This window comes from Passer montanus, unplaced genomic scaffold (genome assembly GCF_014805655.1).
Source record: "Passer montanus isolate IOZ18808 unplaced genomic scaffold, ASM1480565v1 scaffold104, whole genome shotgun sequence".
In the NCBI taxonomy this organism is placed as follows: domain Eukaryota; kingdom Metazoa; phylum Chordata; class Aves; order Passeriformes; family Passeridae; genus Passer; species Passer montanus.
The window spans coordinates 227064-245519 of record NW_024356948.1 but is presented as its reverse complement, the minus strand read 5'-3'; positions in this window follow the sequence as shown (position 1 = coordinate 245519).

The window sequence follows — 18456 nt, the reverse complement described above, 5'->3', positions numbered from 1 at the left end:
AGAGATTTTGAAGTTGCAGAGCATGGTGAAGCCAGCACACTACTCTGAGTGTTTCCCTGCCTCTGACTGTACCCACAGACACCACAGCATGGCTGAGTCCCGCTGGCCAGTTTGCAATGAGTTGGCTCTAAAAACCAATGCCACTGACAAAATCCCTTGTACTTCATCCCATACTGTCTTTTCTACCTCCTCCTTTCTGCAGGCACTCCAGCCTGTAGTGCAGGATATTCTGCAAAACACACCAGCCCAGCATCTGCCTGAGCAGCACCAAAAGGCACAAGTTTGTGCTGACATTCACAAGGAGCAAAACCAGAGCAGGGCCTGCTGACAATCACACAGCCATGCACCCTCTGCTCCTGAGCAAGGCTGAGCCAGTAGCTCTTTACAGCCACCACATGTTTAAGGGTGCACTGCATCCATACATTCCACTCCTAGAAGTTAGGCCTGTAAGCCTTTCAAGAGATTATGCTAAACCCTTAGGCAGACCATAGAATCAGAGAATCATGGAACATTTTAGCTTGAAAGGGCCTTAAATACCACTTCCATTCCATAGGCAGGGGCACCTTCCACTAGACCAAGTTGCTCAGATCCCCATCCAACCTGGCCTTGAACAATTGCAGGGATGGGGCAGCCACAGCTTCTCTGGGCCACCTGTGCCAAGGCCTCATGACCCTCACAGAATTTTTTCTTAATCTCTAATCTAAACCTGCCCTCCTCAAGTTAAAGGTAGTTCCTCCTTCCCCTATCACTTCAGGCCCTTGTAAAAAGTCCATCTTTTGTGCAGTCTGTTATCCAGACGTTTTGCGGGGTGAGGAGCCGACTGGTGGCACTAATCATTGCCCATATGTGTAATCAGTGAATTACCCAGCTATCTCCCCCGGAACACAGCTGTGCTCTCCCATATCACACCTCCCAGGGCCTGTCTGAAGACCATACAGCATCTGGCATGACTCACATCGGTGCTGAGCAGTGCCTGCCCCGTGGGATTTGTCTCTCTGCAGGGGAGGGAAAGGCCAGGATGTAGATGGCTGGGTCAGCTTTCCCAGTGCCAGCCCACCCCGGCCCAGAGGGCTGCTGCTGCTGCTGGCGCGGACGTGAAGGCATCCAAAGGAAACCCTGATAAGCTCCCAGTATCTCAGCTGTGGGGAGATGCCACACATTCCTTGCAGACATGCCCACAAATCCCCTCAGACACTGCCCAGCCTCTCCTGGAGCTCCAAGGATCCCCACAGGCATTTCAGTGCAAGTAGAAGTTTCCTGCATTATCACCTAGGCCCCACCACCCTCATGATCCCCCAGCCCCTTTTGCCTCTTGTGCTGTTTTGAGACACAGGAAAGAGGGGCCAGGTGTGGATCTGGATTGCTCCCTGTCCCTTCCCATTCTTTCAGTTCCTGCATGTAATGACCTTGACCCAGAGGAGCTCAGAAAAGCTGAAAATCCATCTGTTGATGGGCCCTGAAAATGAGCCTGTTTTCCAAGCTCATGTAGTTTCCTAGCACAAGTCCTGGATGACACAAGTGGCAGCTTCATGAATTGTCCCATGGTAAGCATAGCACTGACACACAATTTATTTCTCTAAGCACAGGACACCACTTATGAGTCACCACTGGGAGTGCAGATATCCCTAACCCATGGCAATTACTAAATTTTGTCACTGTCTTTTTTGTCTCTGTGTTTGTTTTTACACAGACACTTGAATGTATATATCCCTATTAGCCATTTCCTAGTGAAGAAGTAACTTACACACCACTTTCTGAATTTTGACTTCATAGGAACCTCATTATCAAATCAAATTATCAATATATAATCTTATGAGAATGGCAGAGGATCTGTCCCTCATTCCTGACACGAACCAGTTACAGCTCTCAGGAACTACCTGGGGTGTATTTGCACAGGATCTGATATGATGGGCCTCTGACCACAGCACAGTCCCCAGGCTCTGCCGTGAGATACAAACCATAAGAGGTCTGTGAAGATATGAGCAGTGATTTGGAACCTCAATTGCTCGTACATGTTCCAAACATGTGCAGCATTAAGCACAGCAGGTGCTTGTCTGAACCTCACACCTACAGAGCAGCCAGTGAAGAATCTGCTGGCAAATAAAATATGTGACTGCTGCAATGACTTTGCTCACAATAAGCTCAAACTGATATTCATGCACTAGGCTATGTAATGAATGTTTAAAAGCCTTGGACACAGGATGCTAAAGGTCCTAAAAAGACATCTAAAGATATACAAATGAATGAAGGTAAAAATCCAAGCATGGTATAAACATGGACACCCCTGTATCACAAGTGGACCCTGAACTGTGAATCATTGAAGATTGTAAAATAGTTCTGGAAGTATATTTGTTCTGTTTGCACCCTCCTCTCTTGTCACACTCTTATGGATCTCTTCACAGATCCAACCCATCCCAGTGACCACTGCCTGGCTACCTGTGCTGTCCAGTGGAATGGGATGTCCACCACTTCAATATTTAAGTCACAGGAATAGAAGACTAACAGATTTTATTAGCTGCTGTTTTTCACTTGCTCAGATCTGACATGACATGAAAATGGTAAAAATAAACTCCTGGTTCTACTGTTCACCAGTATGAGACCTGAGCATCCACTCTCTTCCCTGCCCATTTCGCCATCTCCAGAGGGTGGCCAAAACACCTTGCTCAGGTGCAGCCTGTGGAAGTCAGAGGAGATATTTGCACCAGCATACAGCATGTTGTGTGATCTTTGCTAAAACACCAGCCCCAGCTGAGTGCTGGAAGTGTCATCAGCTGCTGGGTCATCCTTCTCATTACTGTTTTCTCCACTGTGCAGCATAGATAGTGACCTCTTCCAGTTCCAGGACAGTCAAGGACATCCACTACACCACCAGTGTTGTCCGTGGTCAGAGGGACAAGTGGGAGTGTCCTTGACCCACAACAGGTCAAGGCAGCAGAGCAACTCCTCAGCTCACCAGAGCACTCACTATTATGCCTACAGCAATGCAGCAATTCAATGACATTTTAGATACAGCAAAAGCTTTAGTTGAGGGATATCTATTGCACTGTGGTAGAGCTTCCTTTCTCTTTCCCTTCAGGAGCTGGAGGAGGCCACATCACATGCGTCATTTAAGAGCAGACTTGAAGCAAAAGGCACTTGAAAACTCACCATGGGGAACAATCATGCTCAGGGCAACAAATAACTGACTTTGTCTTGTTCATCTCATATTTTATGGCCTTTTCTGTTTGTATAATGCTTCACAGGAGAAGGCAAGCTAGCAGAGCAGAGCCTGCTCTCTGCTCCCCTGCCTCCTCCCTGTGCAAGCACCATCTCCCCTCCTGTGCTTTCTCTTCTGTTCAGCTCCACGAGATGGTAGCTTTGGATGCCACACCACCACACTGCAGTCACACAATACTGTCAGCAAGAGTCTGGGGGAGAAAAACACTGCCAGAGCCCTGGGAGCATAGCAGGACCCCTGGTCACCCTCCCTTCTCTGTGTCTGGGGTGAGAGCTTGCACCCTCCTCCCTCCTGGTCAGTCCAGTCCCTGATCCACGTGGGAGCTGTGGTGTAGCAGGGAATAGGAGAGCCTGTCAGAGCAGGGTCTCACTCCCTTGCAAGTGCCATGGGGTTTGCCATGGGCCATCCTGGAAATTTAGGACTTGAACAAGATCCTCTGGACTCACAGGACCTCTTTTAAAGCCTGCATTGGCAATCACATTAGAAGCAGCAAAGGGGAAAGTTTACAATCAGCAATTGTGTGGGACACAGAACATTTGTTGAAGCCACGGAGTGGTATGAGAGAACAGAGATGTCTGGATTCCCCATGGTCTCCTTGGGCTGCAACTGGACTCTCAAAGCATGTGTTTGTTCAGGAGCTTTTGATAAGTTCTCATTAGCTGTTATTTCTGTCATACTATTGCCCCATATATTTTGGACTCTGACTTATTTGGAAGCACTGCCAAAATAATCCATCACAGTGCCTTGTACCCAAAGGCAATAGCCTGATGGAAGACTTCATGCCCTGATCAACATCTGCATAGAGCAAGATATGATCCAGGAGTGACAAAAACATGTTATGTTCTAGGTTGTCAGCACTGAGGGAAAAAAGGTGTTCATAATTTGCATTTGTTGATTCATGCTTGCTAACAGGATAGGAAGATAGATCAACACGGAGCAACTGAGATTAATGAATGCTGATCATCTTTAAGTTCTCAACAGACTGATTCAAATCCATAACCCAGGGTCAAAGCCTACATTATTCTGAGTTTTGTATCGGATAGCTCAACATCCCTCTACTTATTGAAATGAAGATAATGTCATGAAGGTCCTGAAGAAAGCATTCCTGATGCCTTAAATTTCTTCCTGCCTGCTGACAGCCCATAACTGTGAAGAAAACTGCAAATCCTTTGAAAAAGTCCTACAGTATCAGCTGGTGGTTGACACGGCTGACCACATGTAAGGAAAATGGTGCTGCCATGGGCAGTGTCCTACCCAGCCTGTCTGGAAGGAGTTTATCCCTCACAGATGCTGTCAGCAGTTGCTGCAGCACCCAGAGGTTTAATCAAAGGTTTCCCTGCCAAGCGCTGACCCGTCTTGCCGGATCTGTCCTGCTCAGCTTTCAGCACATGATAGGATCATAAGCCAAGGCAAACGTAAGCAAAGGATAGAAACAGAGGATAGAGATCTCCAGTACGCAATTACACACATAACGATGTTATGTTATGCACAAAGGTGCGTGAAATATGTTTAAGAAAAAAAAAATCTGCATAGATAGGAGAGTTGCTCATAGTTCAGGATATTATCAGATCTGGGAAAATGCCATGTGAATGAGTCACTGGAACATCAGTCAATTGCTGTTTACAGAAAATGCCACAATATTGGCTGTTGTAGTCCCTCTCCTGCATTTGTATTTCCTTTTCATAGTTTCTATAGATGATTGACTGAAATGTGCTATGGACCGCTCTCTTGCATTATAGTTACCTCCCTACTACCTCACTCCAGTCCAGTCCCTCCTCCTTTTCAATAAAACATATTTTCATGAGGTATCTTTTTCAGACGATGATTAGAGAGCAAACAAAGGCCCTCTGAAGAATTGTTTTGCATATTCCTGCCACAGCAGCTCTCCAACCAACCTGCCAGCATGGTTGAGTTGTAGCCTTACACCAAGGAGGGACACCAAATGTGACTGACCCAGCAAGTTTATATATGCTCCATTCCTTCAGGAGCTGCTGTTCACTATCTCACTTCCCCAGCATTTAGCACCTGAAAAATTCAAAAGCTGGCAATCTGCATTTCAAGACTCTGTCACAGAAGGCTTGTAAATCAGAGATGGTGCCTTCAGCCCCAGCTAGAAGCCAACAGCCAGACAGCAGAGATCCCACAGCACTCGTAGCATCCTCAACACAGAGGTCTTGTCAGGATCTCTGCTGCAGGATGGGTCCCTGACCTCAGCCCTGTGCTGGGCTGGCCTCAGACAGGCAAGGACCTTCACACAAGGACAGCTTTGGGCTTAGCTCCCATTCCAACCACCCCAAACAGGCAGGGGTAAAAACAGAGGGGAAAACAGAGAGGAAAATGGAGGGGAAACAATAAGGACTGTTTGAGGAAAAACTGTGAAGCAGGAGGGCCCTGTGCCCAGACTCACTGTGGTATGGTTTGTGAAGCACAACACATCAATGCCTGGATAAACCTGGACTGTGCTATCTGAATCCTGGGCTGCTGTGAGCTGCCACCGCATTCCAGACAGCAGCACAAATCCCCTCCACTCCCTGTTTGCTAAGGTCTTGGTAAGAGGACACCAAACTGTCTAAAAGAGCCTGCAGCTTCAGGCTTGAGGCTGCCCTCAGTGCTTCTTCTTTGAGCAGTATTGAACTCTATCCTCTCCTGTAGGAGGAAGAGTCTGTGTGGGGGCAGCCACACTCCATGGAGCAAAACCTTCCCATAGCCAAAAGCCATCACAAGCCTCCCTGCCTCCTGGTGTACCTCTATGATCTTAAAAGGAGAGCTCTACATGTGTGTCTGCACGTGTGCCTCTGTGAAAAAGCAAGGGAGAGACTGACTTGCTGCAATGAGCATTTCAAACAAAACAGTATAATTAGACATATTTTTCTCCCATGAGCAGGATGGGAGCTCAGCATGTAACATCTGTTGCTTAATGCATTCCTAGATAGCACACAGATATTATGCTGATAAGCACCACTTAAGAACCCAGATAGCAAAGAACAGAAAGTAATGATTGTAGTCACATAGAGAACAGGTCAGATCTTAGTGTGACTTTCAAGCAACCTGGTTTCCACCCTTCCATTTATCATAATGAAAGTAATGCATATAGCAGTGAAGAATTTTAATAGCATTTTAGAGGCAATAATAGCTTCAGCAAGATTACTTTCATTACAGGGTTGTACAGCTGTCCCTGGAAACTGCAGAGGGCCACATCACATACCGTTTATATCCTGAACTGAAAAAATGTCCTTTGGAAATTAAATATCTGTACAGGTGATCTCATGCTGTTTGAGGATTTAGACAAGACCAAAATTCACACCTGCTTCAGATCTTTGGCCTTCACCAGAGCACAGCTTACCATGTGAAAGGCATTACCAAAACCAAGAGGTGCCCACCCCGTGCTTTCCACACACTGGCCTCTTCCATTGCACCATGACAGTGCTTCCCATGCTGGGCTAGTCCCTTATTCCCAGCTCCAAGAGGTGGCAGTAGCACCCCTGCCTTTGGGAAGCCACTCCTCTGAGGGCCTGCCCTTGGAACAGGAGAAGGACTGACACGAAGGGGGAAAAGCAAGTGCACACCCCCCCACAACCTCCACATCTCTAAGCTGACCCACCACCTGCAGCAGGCCTAGCACTGTAGACAACCATAATATAAGGTATAGGGCAATGTATAACAAAGAAAAATTAAAACAAATGGTAAAGTTCTTTGCTTCTCTAATTTTTTCAAATTAATCACTAATTTTTTCAAGTTAATAAAAAGGGGGGAAACTACTTTTGGGATTGAAAAGAGCCCTGAGACTCCTCATTTTTTCCAAGGGCGGCTTGACACCATTGCCCATTACAAAAACCTTTACAGAAGTATCAGCTGCTTTAACTGTCTCCAGCCACCTCAGAGACTAAAGGTTGAAAACAATTCACAGTTGTCAGTAAAAGAAGAAAGAAAAGAGAAATAAACATGGTCCTTTTCTCAGATACAAAACAACCTCAGCAGAACAAACACACAGTGGAGAAAAGGATGAAGAAAGCCAGCAATAGAAAAAAGCTCCTTACACGCTGGGGCAAAAAACCACATCCCACCATTTCTCATCCACGGTGCAATGGTGAGACTTTCACCTGAGCACATCAACAAGAGTGTGTCACTAAGCAGGGTCCTGTCACCTCTTCTTAGGTGGCTTCTTGTGTTTGGGGGTATCCTCCTGCTGCCATAGGATGCAAAATTATTTGGAGGTCTGCCTCTGTCAAAGCATTGATATAGCCTAGTAAATATAATTCTTGAAATTGCTGGTGAAAGACACAAGCTTTGGCATCCAGGCTTATCTTGACCTGGGCTGGTGTTAGTTTACATTAACAATTCCCTGTGGTCAAATAACTTCTGTATAACCTGTTCTGGCTTTATCTCTGTGCTACCATATAAGGCAAAATGGCAAGCATAGGTAGTCACTGCATAACAAGAAATAGCCCTTTAGGTTAATTGAGGCTGGGGAAAGCTGTTGTGCAACTTTTAAACTTCACCTGGAAACTACTAGGAAGGAGAAAGAGTGTAATGAGGAAAAAAAAACCAAATCAAAACAAACAAACAAACAAACAAACAAACAAAACAAAACAACAACAAAAAAAAAAACCACACCATTAAAAAAGCCCCAAACAGACTGCAGGCCTGAGGAACAAAGATCACCACCACGAATTTTATGCTTGTCCTGGTGACAACTCAAGACACTGATAACTCACACAGAGAAGCCACCACCACCTCTCTGCTTGAGGAGGCTGGTGCCGCCAGCCACAAAACTCAGGGACATCAGAAGGTGAGGATAGTGCTGAAGAGGAGGATTAGATATTGCAACTTTTCTTTGTAGCACTTTTAAGAGCATTATGACTATTATGACTAATAATCCTAATAAGGATTTTTCTGTATTAATCTGGATTATAAGTATTAGTATCATTACAACTGGACTAATAATAAATTTTTTATCTCTTAAGATTTTAATGAAACCTTTTGGCTCTGTATGAATATAATGTATTTATCCTGGCACATAACAGTGTTTTAAGGATAGTATGACAGAAGCTGTCAGAAACCCAAGCTGATTGCCAGGCACTAGTGGAGCAGAGCTGAGAAAACTCCTCCAAGCCAGTGGCTTCAAAGACAGGAGTGAACCCTGCACAGATCTTTTCCCTGGAAACCTATCCTGTCTGTTGAACTGTTTGAGGATGCAAAGAACAGCTTTTACTCTCACAACAAGAGTTGTAGCTATTTGTGGTGCTCCTGCTGGGAATTTTCAAACAAATTTTTTAAGCAAGTATCAGGTATCCCCTACTCCCAGCTTGTGCCCACATGGTAGTTGACTCCAGGTCTTCTTGGACTGTCAGTTCAGCCCTTCATTTATCCAAACTGATCTTCCCCACAAGCTCTTGTAGCTCTGAAACAGCTGTGAGTAGAAATTACAAATGAGGGTGGAATCACTTACAGCCATGCTCACTGTCCCTGATCCATCTACAATTGGTTCAGGTTTAGAGTCACCTGTGAGAATGTAATTCTGACCAAAGGACTCCATCTGGGGCTGCAAACACATTTCCATGAGCCACAGCTTGGAAAGGAAGATAAAAACATGCCTCTCATTCCCAACTTCGTTAGGTTATTCTCAGATATTTTCTGACCAATCTCTGTTCCAAATTTGCAACATCCCTGTCTATGAAAGGGGCAGACTGAGCATCGCTGAAAGCAGCTGAAAAGCCCAAAACTGTCACTGAAATAATCTCCCAAAACTCACTGCACCATACAGTCAGAGGCAAAGAGCACAGTGACATTATCACTTGTGCAAGAAGCCCAGCTGAAAAGTAGTAACAGAGACAAGAAAAGCCTGAAGTGATGCTTGTTAGAAGGTGTGGAGACTTAAAGGACATGGATTTTATTGTCAAGCTGACCCAGCAAAGTTACTTAAATTTTTCTATGCCAAAATTCAGCTGAAATAAATTTTTACCCAAGAAAAGTGTTCATTTTGAGAGCATTAGAGATAGGAAAGTGCAGTGGGAATACAAAACTTTTCAATTGCTCAGGCTTAAAAAATATAATAACGTCAGCCTTCTCCACTTTCCATGAGCTGCCTTCTCACTGTTTGGAGAGTACAGAGTTCTTCACTGAGATGAGCTCACAACAGTCAGCCAAGCATTTACTTGTAAGACATTATTCTGTAATGAAAAGTGTCACCTGGGTTGCAGTTTATTGTCTAAGATTTTTGACGGGGTTTCTTCCCATAACTTACAGCCATCTCTACCATACGTAATGGTTTCTAAAGTTTGTCCTGATTTCCAAGGACAAAGAGAAAACAATGCCAGCCTCTCCTTTTTAAAATGGGTGGAGGGGAATCGGAATATGGGGAAGGAAATGTAGGAGAGGTATCTTTGTTAGAGACCAGCCACAGTCAGACAGCAAAGAAATGGAGGCCTCCTGCTGGTTTCAGACTAGTTTTCTGTGGAGCAATCATATTAGTCAAGAAAGATGTGAAGACTCAGGTGTTTCTACCTGTTTCCACACATGTAATTTAAAACCTAAACTTAAAGAAAACAAACTTATAATAAAACTGTGAGATTTGGCCAAAAACTACCCTGGCCCAAACAAATTAATCAGGCTTTGACAGTTTCCAAAGTCTTTCCCAGTCACAATAGTACATTGCAACATGAGAAAATAATTTTCAGGTTTCTGCAAATATCTCCTCATCCTTGCCACATATCCTAGCAAGAAGTCTCAGATGAAGAGACACTTTTGGTCAGCAGCTGCATCCAAACCTTTGTTATTTGATTAAGCTGAGGGCTGTGCAAAGCAGCCAGAAACACAAGACAGCTGTTTGTAGGAAGAGATGACTCACTGGCTTTACTGGCAACAATAGAGAGAACTCTACGTCCCCTTCCCAGTGGATGCACTGTCCTCTTGCCTTTACATGCTGCTCATGGCTCCCACCAGTGCGATCCACAGCGACCAAGAGGCCTGAGGATTGCAAGGAAAATTCACTTGCTGTGCAGAGAATACAGCCACATGCCTTCTGCTAGCACGCTACAGGGGGAAATAAGTGGACCCTCACAAGCGCATGCAGCAGCTTCTGCACAAACACAGATGAAGTAAATAAAGGAAAATCATTTTGCATCTGCCCAGTATCCAGAGCTGGAGCAGATTTCTCAAACTCATCCCCTGCCATTTGGGCACAAAAGAAGCAGCCAGATATTTAAAGCAGTTGTGCATCCAATGCCAAGAAGGGTCAAAAAACTGGCCTTTCAAAAGGTGTCTGCTGTCCTCTTGCTAATCTCTCAGTTTGCAGTGCATGTGGGTAAGCAGTGATTCCAATGGAAGTCAGAGACAACAAAAAGATGTGTGGGATCACCTCCAGTAGTGGAGGGGGCATTCTGTGGAAGCCAGCTTCCTCCCCTGCCTCCACTCTTCTTGTAAATCCATTACAGGTCCTGCCAAGCAGCAGCTGCTCCCCTTCCATGGCTTTTCCCTGTGGCCTATGACCACTCTCGGCAGCACTGCCTGCACCAAATGCAGCGTCCAAGAATCCACTGCTGATGTAGCTGCTGAAGACATGAGAATTGTATCTGGAAATGCTGAAGAGAAAATTATTCCTGTGGGGAAAATACACTGTTAAAAAAGAGTTGTTCTATGACCAACGGAGTTAATAAGGTGACCTTTCCTACAGTTCCCTTTCCAATCTCCTCCACCCTGATAACTGCAGCTCCTTCTAGAATCTGCTACTAGTTTGGCTGGAGATTTGGGTCCTGTGCTGTGGCTGGCTTGGAGCAGTATCTGAATTGTTTTATTACCCAGGACGTAATTGCTCCTTGGTCAAGAGCATGTATATTGTGCAGAACTCTGCCTCTGGCTTGTGTGGAAGGAGCGGGGAACAGCAATTACACATATTTTTCTGCTCTATCCAGCTGCCAGTTTTCACAAAACTGTGAGCAAATTAAAATCTTATGCATCCCTTTCTAGATTAAAAGTATGGTAGAAATTATACTTTTGGAACATAGTGGGGAAAGCAGAAACAAAGGGAAAAAGTAAATGCAACACCTCTAAGTTTCCCTAGGTAATTAGGTTTAAAAATACTGAAAAATGACAATACTATGAACTTTACACTGATTTACTACAGGATAACCTGCAGTATCAATTAGGGATACAATGGAAGTGTGAGGTCATGCTTGCTGCAACCTCTAAAAGATTTTCTGATCTCATTAAAGTCAATTTAAAGCTAATTTTAAGTGTGAGTGATTGTCAGAAAGGCCAGAGAGGGAAAGGGATAAAGAGAAAAGAAATGCAGTAATAAAACCTTCCAAGACATCCCCACCAGAGGTGCTGTGTGACCCCATCAAAAGGCCACCCTGTCCCCCAGGAAATCTGGTTTTCCTGGCTGACAATTTTCTGAAGAAACTGCAGAGAAAAACAATTGCTACTTCTGCACTGCAAAAGAGCACAGTATCTGGTGGTTTCTGAGATTTCTCCATCTCTGTTTTTCTGGGATACTATGGTTTTTCCTGAAACATTGGATCTTTATCTTTGAAAAGCAACTCTGAAATGCTGAAAGAGGAGATAGCCAAAATTATGTTAGAAAGCTCCACCCTTTGCATCTGCTGCAGTTACCAGTTTTTACCATGTCTTTCACTGTGCTGATCCAGGGCACAATCAGGAAAAGCAGAATAAGAATAGGGAAGGGACCTTTAGCACTCTTAGCATGTGTCATCAAGACCTGCAAACTGCCAAGTCCACAGCAGAAAATATTTTCTCTGACAGGCTGATTTTTTCTTTTGAATTTAGATTTTATTTTTCCTGATTTTAACATGTGTTTTCCCCTGTTGGTGATTTTTTTCCAGTTATTTCACTCATTTTCATTTATGTCGTTGTAGCCTGTCTACATAACAGATAAGAGATGACTAGCCCAGTTTATAGCATCAAAGCACAATTTATATTTTGAATTTTCTCATGTCTTGATGAAGAAATCCAGCCATTATTGAAACCCAAAAGCCAATAATGCAGAGGAAAAAGGTGACTCTGGTGCCAGCTCATGTCTTCCTAAAGAATCCTTCTTGAGAAAGGTATGCTCCTTCTTACAGGTTGGGAAACTGAGACATGAACCTTCCCACAGAGTTTCCAACAGAAGAAAAGCATTTTTTCAGGAAGAAAATCTGTTTTTCTCTTTGTTGTCTCTCTCAGAAATTTCCTGCCCATTATTTCCCCATGATGAGCTGCCACACAGCTCTCATTTTAATCAGGAAACATAAGCCAGCAGAAATGCCTGGATTTAAAACCAGCCTTTCCTTCTCTGACACTTTTCTGTGGGTTGTGTTGAAGCATCAGAGAGCTGAAAAGCTGAGCTGGTGTGGAATTAGAGGTTTTATGGAAGTGCAACTCAGCCAGGGAGGGTTTTCTCCGGAGCCGGGACTTGGGCAGCAGAATATCTAGATGCAGGGGAAGGAAGAGCCTGTGCCAGAAATAGCTGCAAGGCTCCAGCATGTCCCACAGACCACCAGGCAGACACCATCTTCCTCTAAATATACAAAAAGGGTGGGTGAGCAGTTCCTCATGTGCTGCAGATGGGCTGCAGAGAGAGGAACTGCCACAACCAGTGCAGATGGAGGTATGGAAGAGCATGGATGTGTACCAGGAATGTGCGTCACAGAGTACAGTAACTTCTGATGCCTCACCAGTCCTTCCCCTTCTCCTGCTCAGGACTGTCCTGAAGAGCTTGAAGGTCTCCCTCTGCACAGTCTGAGTCACTGTTCTTGTTGTTTAACTAGCCATGAAACACCAAAATTTCTTCATGAAAAAAAGATTGAGAAAGACATATGCCACATGCACAGCTTGGTTTTGGTCCAGACTGTCTGGATTTTCTGCAGGGGCTGAACACCAGCCATGAAGATGCAAACAGGGAGTTTCAACAGCTGCCTCTGGCAGCTTACCCCTCAACCTCTCCCACCAGGCAAAGGGAACAGAGCCCGCAGGCAGGAGTTTCTACACAAAACTGGAAGGAAGAGAAGCTGGAAATGGGGGGTGATAGTGGTTAATTACTTGAGAACACTTACATGGTGGTGGTCAGTGACCAGGTTTACTTGCCAGGTACAGTAGAAGTAGACACGGCACTCCATTATACGGTTTAGTGAGTGTGGTGGTGCTCAGTTCAAACTTGATGGTCTTGATGGGCTTTTCAAGCCTTTATGAATATGTGATTTATAATTCTATGCCTTTTTCATTTCCCACAGGTCCTTAGTGTCCTAGCACCATGTGCATTCAGTCTGGGGCCATTCATGGCTTGTGGTACTTGTTAGCAGTTTTGGCAGTTTACAGCAAATCTAGCATGTAATTGGCATCATGATCATCACTTCCTGTAATCTGAAGGATCTCATAACACTGTAATTAATTTCTTATAGTGTCCCTTTTGCCATCATGCAAACAATGACAATTTCACCTCCCATTTTAGGAGAAAACCAGTTTCCCACGCTCATGTCTGCAAATTTCCCGAGTGAACCATAGAGGTTTGAGAACACAAGACAGATAAATAAAGCCACGGCTACAGTCCTAGACCAACCAGTCTGAATCACACTTTTCAAAAACTTCCATCCAGCAAAACTGTGTGTCAGACCACTGTCACTGTATGTGAGTACTCAGTCATGGCATTTGCAATATAATAAAGAAAAAGGAGGAGGGAATTGGACTAATTAAAACATCGTAAACACATCCTTTTACAGACATGTTGTGTAGGAACTTAACCACTTATGAAAAGCCTGACTTCTTAGGCATACCATGAGCCTCTCACGAATTCCATGGCTCAGCATCCTGCAGCACTATCTGCCACCCCTCCAGAGCTCCTGCACTGAGGCCAGCTTTCCAATCAGACTTTTTGCACAGGCTGTGACAAGCTTCTTCCCAAATTGCATCAGCCTCTCTGAATCCAGCCAATCCAGGTCCTCATCTGGGCCTCACAAAAGGTTTTGTAGTTTCCTAAAGTTGTAATCTCACAGCTCCCTTTACCCTGAACAGAGCCAAATACCCACAAACAGCTCCTCCTTTGGAAAGGAGGAAATCATCTGCCAATAGTTTTCAGGTTTTTCTCTAGCAGGCCACACAATTTGCAGCAGAATCCTTCTTGGAAAGAGTGTGGTATGATCTGATATTCCCTGCCAGATTCTTCTGAAGATAAAATCTGAATCCATCACTGTACAACACAAGTTTATGGGTAAGATGCTCAAGAGTTTATTCCCTGGACATGAAACATGACATGAGGTGTGACCATGGGATGCAGTGAACTGTGAAAAGAAACTTTCCCTTCCTGCTATCTGTGACATCTGAAAACCAAACAACTGTGACAGCAGTGGCAGCACCCAAATGTCCAGTCACTTGCGCGTCAGCTCTTGCCCAATAACAGGCAAGACTTACAACCATGGTTGGAGTGATTCATTAGGTGATTCCAAGTTAGGTGCAGGGGTAAATTTTGTTTGCACTCACTCATACACATGAGAGAACTCAGTGATCATAGAGGTCTTTTCTAACCTAAATAATTCTCTGATCCTAAGACAGTCTGCCATAGTTCAGATGTGTATAGGGAGGGAGAGATGCTTCTTCCATGTGTCAGAATAGAAGTAGGTACTAAATGCTATTCTTCACATTTGCAACCCAGAGAAGGAAAAATTTGGGAACAGCAGGTTTTCATCCAGTAGAGATGCCCAAGGAGTTAGGAGGTGAGACCACACAGGCTTTGACACAAGGTTATTCTACTCCTGACCTGTGGAGCATTTTCTCTCTGTGCTACACAGCTTTAAGTTAAAATATGTTCTCCAAGGAAAATACATCACTCTGGACCTGGGATCGTTCCCACCCAACACTTTGTGTCTGGGGTGGAGGTGCCTCTGCCAGTGGCGAATCTCACAGTGCAAATGGGAATGCGTAGTTCAATTAGAAGCTGATCTCCAGGAGCAGTGTTGACTCAGCCATCCTGGGAATTTAATACATGGTCAGATGCAGACCCTTTGCTGAAGCCCAGATTTGGTCAGATTGCCCAAGACCCACATATCCTTTTCTGAAAGAGTGGAAAAAATTGTCTCTGGTATGCAGCAGGACACATGTCCCTGTCTACAATAAAGCCTTTTTGTTCACTCCCTGTTTGTCTTCACTTTGTCTTTGAAGAAGTGTGAGCCCCAAAATACCCACTGAACCTGATAGCCCAAGGTACTGGAAAAACTTCCTTATGGGAAACATAGCAATTATATGAAACAAAAATTTAAAAACTGAAACCATTGTGCATTCCTCTGCAAATACAACCCCAGACCAATCTATGGTCAGATAAACTGGGTGCTGATGTCCTGAGCTCCAGGTGTGAAACAGATGAGGGCAGGAATGCTTCTCAAAATGTGAGGAAAAAAATAGAAAATCCATTCCCATCCAGATATGCTGGGAAGAAGGAGCCAAGGGGTTTTAGTATCTGTTAGGAACTGCCTTGCATGGTGCATGGCTACACAGAGATGTAGCCCCATCTCTGTGAGTTCTCCTGCTCTGCTCCTTTCCAGTCCACCCACTGAGCTGAGGTCTGTGTCTCCACCTTCCCTCTACCCTACAAAATCACCAGCCTGTTGAGCAAAATTCCTGCATGTCCATCTTCCTGTTTCAGATCTGTTATGAGTTTTCTGTCTGCCACCCGTCTTTCTGGCTGGCTCAGCATTTTGGGACAGAACCGGAACTTCAGAGAAGAGAGAGGGAATGGCAGGACATGGTCAATTTTCCACTATCTGGGAAGCCAGGACAGTGGTCTGAGCCCTCTTGGCTGTACAAAAGGGGAGATAAAGGCTGTTGTTGACATGGTGGGTGTTGAGGATGAGGAAGGCAGCTCCAGCCATGCAGAGCTGTGAGTGTCTGTGTCTCTGGTGGATGAGGTATCTTCAAAATCTAAGGGAGGATCTGGTATTCACATGTCTGCATGTGCACATCTGTGTGGGAGTAGGGTTTGTTTATATTATAACAAGAAGCTGCAGATGGAAACAACCCATTTTGGTGTCTTAGGCCTGGTTCAGAGCCCATTAAAATCAGCAGGAGTCATTCCATTTACAGTAGTGGGTTTTGGCCACATCTCTCCTTGCCCTTCCCCAACATGCCTATGACCTCAAAAGTTGCTCCTTGCTGCATATCCTCAATTTAACCCTGTGAGCAGTGGGGCTTCCCATGTTTCCCAGAGTAGTGGCTTTACAGGGGATCTGTGGACATGCCCCCACCTCTGCTGTCCCACCCTGCAGTTACTGAGAGGCAAGTGCTGCTCATTCACCTCTCCTTGCTCAAGATACCAAGCAAGGAGAGGCACCTAGCAAGATGCCTCTGTTTGATTTGATTTAGTAAATTGGAGTCACCAGGCGTTTTTATTTCCATGTTTTGTGTGGCTTTTATCTGAACACACTTCAGCATCTTCTCCCTCCTCAGAAGTCAGAAGTTGAGATCAGAAGGGCTCACCATCCTATCACCTTCATCCAGTCTATCACATTTCTCCCAGCTTTGCCTGAAATGTGTTTAACTTGTCTGCATCCATTTCTGAAAGGTCTTCTTTCTAGGTGTCAGACATCAAAAGCTGATGAACCTTTGGTCTAATGGCTGCATTCTGTGCACAGTGATGGCATTGCTTTCTCTCCTTTGGCTTTGTCAAGTTATTGCTGCACTCCCATGTGTAAAAGAGCCCTTTAAGATTTATCAATTCCACGTAAGTGTGGCAATAGCCTGTAAACAAGGCACATCCCTATCTTTTGTTTTTCAGTAAAATCACAGGATTATGCTCCTGAAGACTTTCACTGTGAGGCATTTCATTTCATGTTTTCCATTTGTAACAGCATTTTAAAATGTGGATGTTGGAACAGGACCAAGCACAAGGGCATCAGTCGTAAAGATGCAGGGCTGTTTCCACTCGTCGCTCCATCATTTATGCAGAAACAGATTGCAACAGCTTTGTTTGCCACAACATTGATTTAGATGTCAAAATTAAGCTGCTTCTGCTTTTTGCACCACCAACCCTCATCAGAAATATTGCTGTCTATGCTCCCCCTTGTCCTTTCTGAAATACCACCCCAGCACCATGGCTCTCTGGATGTGTATCACCCAAGTCTTGACCAGGCTGAACAGATCCATTCAGCTTTTCCATCCTGATAACATCACAGGTTGGAGTGGAATGAGCAGAAAGTGAAGGGTTGAGCCATCAAAGCAGATCAAGATCTGCCACTGGGGTGCCATGGACAGTAATGTAATGTTCCACATGAGCATACAGGAGATATGTTCAGGGATAATGCACTTACATAGAAAGAGAATTTTTTTAATTCCAGGATTTTATCAGATCTGGAAAAATGCTGAATGAGTGGGTCACTGCAGTATCAGTGTATGGCTACACCATGAAGAGGGAGCTGTGTTCCTTCTCTAACATCCACACTGTAATTGTACAGCCTCTGCAAATAATTAACTGAGCTTAACCAGACTCTTTTCCCAGCATTAAAACTGTATTATCAGTTCACTCCCTACCTCAAAAATTAATTTTCATTTTCAGACCCACACCCCTTTATTATAATAGATAATGTGACATTTCATCCCAAATAATTTAGTGGGAATACTAGAAAGAAAGAAGTTTCAGCCTGTTTGGGAAGAAGGAAAAGTCAGGGGCAACAAAAACTGCAAGAACATTCAGTCCTCATGCTGCAAGTTATAAGCTGATCACGTATACATTCATGCATACACATGTAGGCGTAGTCACCTCACTACTGCCACATGTTGTGGTCTGGTTTCAGCAGCCAAGGCTTTCCTAGCACTGAACTAGGAGATAAAATTGCATTGCTTTATGCAACTGGAACTCCATGCCCAAAATGCATGCTTGCTCTGTTGAGCTGGGACTTTTAGGGGCAGATATAACATCAACTTTGCTTAACAGTCCTGTAGTCTGCTCCGAACTGGGCCATTCATCTGGGAGCAGACACACAGGCAGATGTTGAAGTTTGCTAACACCCCTCCACTGTATACCTCAGCATCTCCCAGAGCTTCACCACTCCATCCTGTAGCCCACAGCCAGTACTAACTACCAGGTATGGCAATGCTGCCTGACGAGGTGTTTTTCTTCAGTGCTTTTGTGTGATACCAACCCAAGGATACCCATGAGACAAGGGGTGGCTGGGGCAGAATAGCCAGGGGGTGGCAAATGTAGAAGTGGAAAGGCTACACAAGCTGTGGGTGTAGTTCAGGCAACAGAGAGGAAATAAGAA